General features: G+C 60.9%; 1 long non-coding RNA gene across 1 annotated transcript in view; it reads left to right on the top strand.

The window, feature by feature from the left end:
• Window positions 1–3,859, top strand: part of LOC119958945 — a 10,595-nt gene extending 6,736 nt beyond the window's left edge. Inside the window, exon 4 of the long non-coding RNA XR_005459112.1 lies at window positions 3,742–3,859. This is a non-coding gene — a long non-coding RNA (uncharacterized LOC119958945). The remainder of the gene's footprint in view (window positions 1–3,741) is intronic.
• Window positions 3,860–7,500: the final 3,641 nt, after the last annotated feature.

Here is a 7,500-nt window from a genome sequence, read left to right as displayed (position 1 = left end):
CGCACACACGGGGAGGATGTGCAGACTCCGCACAGACAGTGACCCAGCCGGGAATCGAACCCGGGACCCTGGAGCTGTGAAGCAATTGTGCTAACCACTATGCTACCCTGCTGCCCTTAAGAACAAATCAATCTACACTCAATCTACCGTAATCCATGTACCTATCCATAGCCGTTTGAAGGTCCCTAATGTTTCCGACTCAACTACTTCCAGTTTTGGTGAGCTAAGCTCTGTGAAGCCTCTGGATTTGGATTGGGCTGAACCGGGGGCAAGAGGAGGCGGAATGTACTCTACAGAGGGCCCTCATTCCACACATCCTCATCCAGGATGGGCCCCAACTCCTCCTCCCATTTCACCCGCACCTGAAAATGAAATGAAATGAAAATGTCTTATTGTCACGAGTAGGCTTCAATGAAGTTACTGTGAACAGCCCCTAGTCGCCACATTCCGGCGCCTGTCCGGGGAGGCTGGTACGGGATCAATGGGCAGCGATTCGAATCCGCTCATAGACTGGCGAACCGCCCACTACAGACCGGTCTCTGAAGCAGTCTCGCCCCTTCCCACCGAATCCAAGACTGATGCCGATAACTTCCCACTTATGGGAGGCAGTAATGACTTGGCCCTCAGCTTGTGATGTCCAGGCTGCCTCCATATCTTCCAATTGGAGATGGGCGCCGGGTTTGGGGTATATCTCGCTGGAGAGAGTGGGAGTGGTACCGTTACTTGGGCCCAGGGGGCTCGACCCTTTACACAAGCTTGCTTCCATCTTCCCCCCATGGTGTCCGACTCCCTGCACCACCCCAGCACCTTCACATTGCCTGCCCAGTCGTACAGGAGGAAATTGGGTAGTGCGAGACCCGCCAACTGCCGGCCCCTCTGGAAGTATACCCTGGGTTTTCTTGGCACCCTACCCGCCCGTATCAAGGACTTGTTCACCCCAGCAAAGAATGGCGTAGCGAGAAAAATAGGCATTGAAACAAGACTATGGGGCAGCACGGTGGCGCAGTGGGTTAGCCCTGCAAGCCTCATGGCGCCAAGTTCCCAGGTTCGATCCCGGCTCTGGGTCACTGTCAGTTTGGACGGGGCTGGTTTAGCTCACTCGGCTAAATCGCTGGCTTTTAAAGCAGACCAAGCAGGCCAGCAGCACAGTTCGATTCCCGTGCCAGCCTCCCCGAACAGGCGCCGGAATGTGGCGACTAGGGGCTTTTCACAGTAACTTCATTGAAGCCTACTCGTGACAATAAGCGATTTTCTTTTCATTTCAAGACTACGGGCCTCGGCAGAATATTCACCTCGATTGTTTAAACTCGGCCCCCTAGAGATAACGAGAGCCTCCCCCACCCTACCACACCCTATCACACCCTATCACACCCTACCCCACCCTATCACACCCTACCCCACCCTATCACACCCTACCCCACCCTACCACACCCTACCCCACCCTATCACACCCTATCACACCCTACCCCACCCTACCCCAACCCTATCACACCCTACCCCACCCTATCACACCCTATCACACCCTATCACACCCTATCACACCCTACCCCACCCTACCCAACCCTATCACACCCTACCCCACCCTATCACACCCTATCACACCCTACCCCACCCTATCCACACCCTACCCCACCCTACCACACCCTACCCCACCCTATCACACCCCTAACCCCACCCTACCACACCCTACCCCACCCTATCACACCCTATCACACCCTACCCCACCCTACCCCACCCTCTCACACCCTACCCCACCCTATCACACCCTACCCCACCCTACCCCACCCTACCCCACCCTACCAAATCCCTACCACACCCTATCACACCCTACCCCACCCTACCACACCCTACCACACCCTACCCCACCCTACCCCACCCTACCCCACCTTACCCCACCCTACCACACCCTACCACACCCTACCCCACCCTATCACACCCTATCACACCCTATCACACCCTATCACACCCTACCCCACCCTACCACACCCTACCCCACCCTACCCCACCCTATCACACCCTACCCCACCCTATCACACCCTACCCCACCCTATCACACCCTACCCCACCCTATCACACCCTACCCCATCCTATCACACCCTACCCCACCCTATCACACCCTACCCCACCCTACCACACCCTACCACACCCTATCACACCCTACCCCACCCTATCACACCCTATCACACCCTACCCCACCCTACCCCACCCTACCCCACCCTATCACACCCTACCCCACCCTATCACACCCTACCACACCCTACCCCACCCTACCCCACCCTACCACACCCTACCCCACCCTATCACACCCTACCCCACCCTATCACACCCTATCACACCCTACCCCACCCTACCACACCCTACCCCACCCTATCACACCCTACCACACCCTACCACACCCTACCACACCCTACCACACCCTACCCCACCCTACCCCACCCTATCACACCCTACCCCACCCTATCACACCCTACCCCATCCTATCACACCCTACCCCACCCTATCACACCCTACCCCATCCTATCACACCCTACCCCACCCTATCACACCCTACCCCACCCTACCACACCCTATCACACCCTACCCCACCCTATCACACCCTACCCCACCCTACCCCACCCTATCACACCCTACCCCACCCTATCACACCCTACCACACCCTACCCCACCCTACCACACCCTACCCACCCTATCACACCCTAACCCACCCTATCACACCCTACCCCACCCTTTCACACCCTACCCCACCCTATCACACCATATCCAACAAACCCTACCCCACCCTATCACACCCTACCCCAACCCTATCACACCCTATCACACCCTACCCCACCCTACCACACCCTACCCACCCTATCACACCCTACCACACCCTACCACACCCTACCACACCCTACCCCACCCTATCACACCCTACCCCACCCTATCACACCCTACCCCATCCTATCACACCCTACCCCACCCTATCACACCCTACCCCATCCTATCACACCCTACCCCACCCTATCACACCCTACCCCACCCTACCACACCCTATCACACCCTACCCCACCCTATCACACCCTATCACACCCTATCACACCCTACCCCACCCTACCCCACCCTATCACACCCTACCCCACCCTATCACACCCTACCACACCCTACCCCACCCTACCACACCCTACCCCACCCTATCACACCCTACCCCACCCTATCACACCCTACCCCACCCTTTCACACCCTACCCCACCCTATCACACCATATCCAACAAACTTGTAACGTTGAACTTAAGCCAGTCTTGCGCCGCTTGGATACCCAGATACCGGAAGCCATTTCTGTCGTGGCGGAAGGATTAACCTTCACGTTAATCAGCTGGAAACGCTCAGAGCTTCACCTTCACGTTAATCAGCTGGAAACGCTCAGAGCTTCACCTTCACGTTAATCAGCTGGAAACGCTCAGAGCTTCACCTTCACGTTAATCAGCTGGAAACGCTCAGAGCTTCACCTTCACGTTAATCAGCTGGAAACGCTCGCCACACAGGCCCCTGGTTTGTTTGTTTTTATATCTGTCGACTTTCTTTATCCCGGCGAATGTGGCCAGTGTAACTTTCCCAGTTAGTGCCCATTGTTCCAAAACGCCCCTCGCCCACCATTCACACTTATAGTGGCATGATGCTGCGGTGTGTACCTGTGGATGTGCCATTCTGTGGCTGCCTTCTGAAGCGTTTGTTTAGCCATCAATCCTTTCTGTGCTTCCGCAGGACTGCTTCTACTACTCGTTGGTGTTCGACCCCTTGCAGAAGACGCTGATCGCCGACCAGGGGGAGATACGGGTCGGGCCCAAGTACCAGGCCGACATCCCGGACAGACTGGCAGAAGGCAAGGTTTCAGAGGGTAGCGTGTGGGTGGGGGCAGCTGTTTGCGGCCCTCTCTATGTTGTCCCCCCCCTGGTAATAGATAATCCCATGGTGTCTCGGGTATCAGGAGCAGTTTGTATTGCAGGTTCATATTGGTGTGCGCGATTGTGTGGGGAGGGGGGGGGGGGGGGGGGGTTTGTGAGAGCGAAAGGACGGGGGTCCCTTCCTGGCTGTGCATGTGAACCGGGTTTTGGGGGGGGGGCAGCAAAGCACGAGAATATAACGGAGGAAAGAGCTATCCTGGGAATCTCACTACGCCATTCCCTTGCTGTTGCAGGCGAGTCCGATGACCGGAACCAGCTGAAAATGGAAACAAAGGTCTGGGACCCTGACAACCCGCTGACCGATCGGCAAATCGACCAGTTTCTAGTCGTTGCTCGGTAAGTCCTCAAATCCTAAATAATAAAGAATAATAATCTTTAGTGTCACAAGTCGGCTGACATTAACACTGCAATGAAGTTACTGTGAAAAGCCCCTAGTCCCCACATTCCGGCGCCTGTTCGGGTACGCGGAGGGAGAATTCAGAACGTCCAATTCACCTAACAGCACGTCTTTCGGGACTTGTGGGAGGAAACCGGAGCACCCGGAGGAAACCCACGCAGACACGGGGGGAACGTGCAGACTCCACGCAGACTGACCCAAGCCGGGGAATCGAACCCGGGACCCTGGAGCTGGGAAGCAACAGTGCTAACCACTGCGCCACCCTGCTGCCCAGATAGGATGCTTTCTATGGTGCATCTGTAAACGTTGGTAAGAGTTAATGTGGACATGCCGAATTTCCTTGGTTCCCTGAGGAGGTACTGGCGCTGTTGTGTTTTAGAACATACAGTGCAGAAGGAGGCCATTCGGCCCATCGAGTCTGCACCGAGCCACTTAAGCCCTCACTTCCACCTTATCCCTATAACCCAAGAACCCTTCCTCACCTTTTTTGGACACTAAGGGCAATTTATCACGGCCAATCCACCTAACCTGCACGTCTTTGGACTGTGGGAGGAAACCGGAGCACCCGGAGGAAACCCACGCAGACACGGGGAGAACGTGCAGACTCTGCACAGACAGTGACCCAAGCCGGGAATCGAACCTGGGACCCTGGCGCTATGAAGCTACAGTGCTAACCACTTGTGCTGCCCATGGTGATAGCGTTGACGTGGGTGGACCCGGACAGATATTTGGAGATGTGTACCCAGAGGAATTTGAAACTGCGAATCATCTCCATCTTGGCCCTGTTGATGCTGACAGGGGTGTGTACAGTACTTTGTGTGTGTGGAGCTGGGCAGAAGCCCTACCCACTGGGACACGGATGCAGGGTCTGGGCAGAAGCCCTACCCACTGGGACACGGATGCAGGGGCTGGGCAGAAGCCCTACCCACTGGGACACGGATGCAGGGGCTGGGCAGAAGCCCTACCCACTGGGACACGGATGGAGGGTCTGGGCAGAAGCCCTACCCACTGGGACCCGGATGCAGGGTCTGGGCAGAAGCCCTACCCACTGGGACACGGATGCAGGGGCTGGGCAGAAGCCCTACCCACTGGGACACGGATGCAGGGTCTGGGCAGAAGCCCTACCCACTGGGACACGGATGCAGGGTCTGGGCAGAAGCCCTACCCACTGGGACACGGATGCAGGGGCTGGGCAGAAGCCCTACACACTGGGACACGGATGCAGGGTCTGGGCAGAAGCCCTACCCACTGGGACACGGATGCAGGGGAAGATGCTGCTGCTGGCTGTGTGTGGCTGGTCCCGCGTGTTTAATGAACTCTCTTGTTATTTTCTGACAGGGCGGTGGGGACATTTGCCCGTGCCTTGGACTGCAGCAGCTCCATCAGGCAGCCCAGTTTACACATGAGCGCGGCGGCAGCAAGCAGGGACATCACGCTGGTAATAACCTCGGCACCGCCCAGGGGCAATCTCTGGACGCTGGTCACAGGGGTGACTGACGGGCAGTTCTGGCACGGTGGGCTGTGGGTCTGGGAACGGTGAGGGGGGGGGTTCTGGCACGGTGGGCTGTGGGTCTGGGAACGGGGGGGGGTCTGACACGGTGGGCTGTGGGTCTGGGAACGGTGAGGGGGGGGGTCTGGCACGGTGGGCTGTGGGTCTGGGAATGGGGGGGGAGGGGGGGCGGTCTGGCACGGTGGGCTGTGGGTCTGGGAACGGTGAGGGGGGGGGTCTGGCACGGTGGGCTGTGGGTCTGGGAACGGGGGGGCGGTCTGGGAACGGGGGGGGGCGGTCTGGCACGGTGGGCTGTGGGTCTGGGAACGGGGGGGGAGGCGGTCTGGCACGGTGGGCTGTGGGTCTGGGAACGGGGAGGGGGGGTTCTGGCACGGTGGGCTGTGGGTCTGGGAACGGGGGGGGGTCTGACACGGTGGGCTGTGGGTCTGGGAACGGTGAGGGGGGGGGTCTGGCACGGTGGGCTGTGGGTCTGGGAACGGGGGGGGGTCTGACACGGTGGGCTGTGGGTCTGGGAACGGTGAGGGGGGGGGTCTGGCACGGTGGGCTGTGGGTCTGGGAACGGGGGGGGGGAGGCGGTCTGACACGGTGGGCTGTGGGTCTGGGAACGGTGAGGGGGGGGTCTGGCACGGTGGGCTGTGGGTCCGGGAACGGGGGGGCGGTCTGGGAACGGGGGGGGGCGGTCTGGCACGGTGGGCTGTGGGTCTGGGAACGGTGAGGGGGGGGGTCTGGCACGGTGGGCTGTGGGTCTGGGAACGGGGGGGGGCGGTCTGGCACGGTGGGCTGTGGGTCTGGGAACGGTGAGGGGGGGGGGTCTGGCACGGTGGGCTGTGGGTCCGGGAACGGGGGGGGGCGGTCTGGCACGGTGGGCTGTGGGTCTGGGAACGGGGGGGGAGGGGGTCTGGCACGGTGGGCTGTGGGTCTGGGAACGGGGGGGGAGGGGGGGCGGTCTGGCACGGTGGGCTGTGGGTCTGGGAACGGGGGGGGGGGGGAGGGGGGGGCGGTCTGGCACGGTGGGCTGTGGGTCTGGGAACGGGGGGGGGAGGCGGTCTGGCACGGTGGGCTGTGGGTCTGGGAACGAGGGGGGGAGGGGGGGCGGTCTGGCACGGTGGGCTGTGGGTCTGGGAACGGGGGGGGGAGGCGGTCTGGCACGGTGGGCTGTGGGTCTGGGAACGGTGAGGGGGGGCGGTCTGGCACGGTGGGCTGTGGGTCTGGGAACGGGGGGGGGGAGGCGGTCTGGCACGGTGGGCTGTGGGTCTGGGAACGAGGGGGGGAGGGGGGCGGTCTGGCACGGTGGGCTGTGGGTCTGGGAACGGGGGGGGGGAGGCGGTCTGGCACGGTGGGCTGTGGGTCTGGGGGGGGCGGTCTGGCACGGTGGGGGGGGGGGGGGCGGTCTGGCATGGTGGGCTGTGGGTCTGGGAACGGGGGGGGGGCGGTCTGGCACGGTGGGCTGTGGGTCTGGGAACGGGGGGGGGGGGCGGTCTGGCACGGTGGGCTGTGGGTCTGGGAACGGTGAGGGGGGGGCGGTCTGGCACGGTGGGCTGTGGGTCTGGGAACGGGGGGGGGAGGCGGTCTGGCACGGTGGGCTGTGGGTCTGGGAACGGGGGGGGAGGGGGGCGGTCTGGCACGGTGGGCTGTGGGTCTGGGAACGGGGG

Source organism: Scyliorhinus canicula, chromosome 31 (genome assembly GCF_902713615.1).
Source record: "Scyliorhinus canicula chromosome 31, sScyCan1.1, whole genome shotgun sequence".
NCBI lineage: Eukaryota > Metazoa > Chordata > Chondrichthyes > Carcharhiniformes > Scyliorhinidae > Scyliorhinus > Scyliorhinus canicula.
Note: the sequence above shows the minus strand (reverse complement) of the source record. Positions and strands in the feature narration are given on the sequence as shown.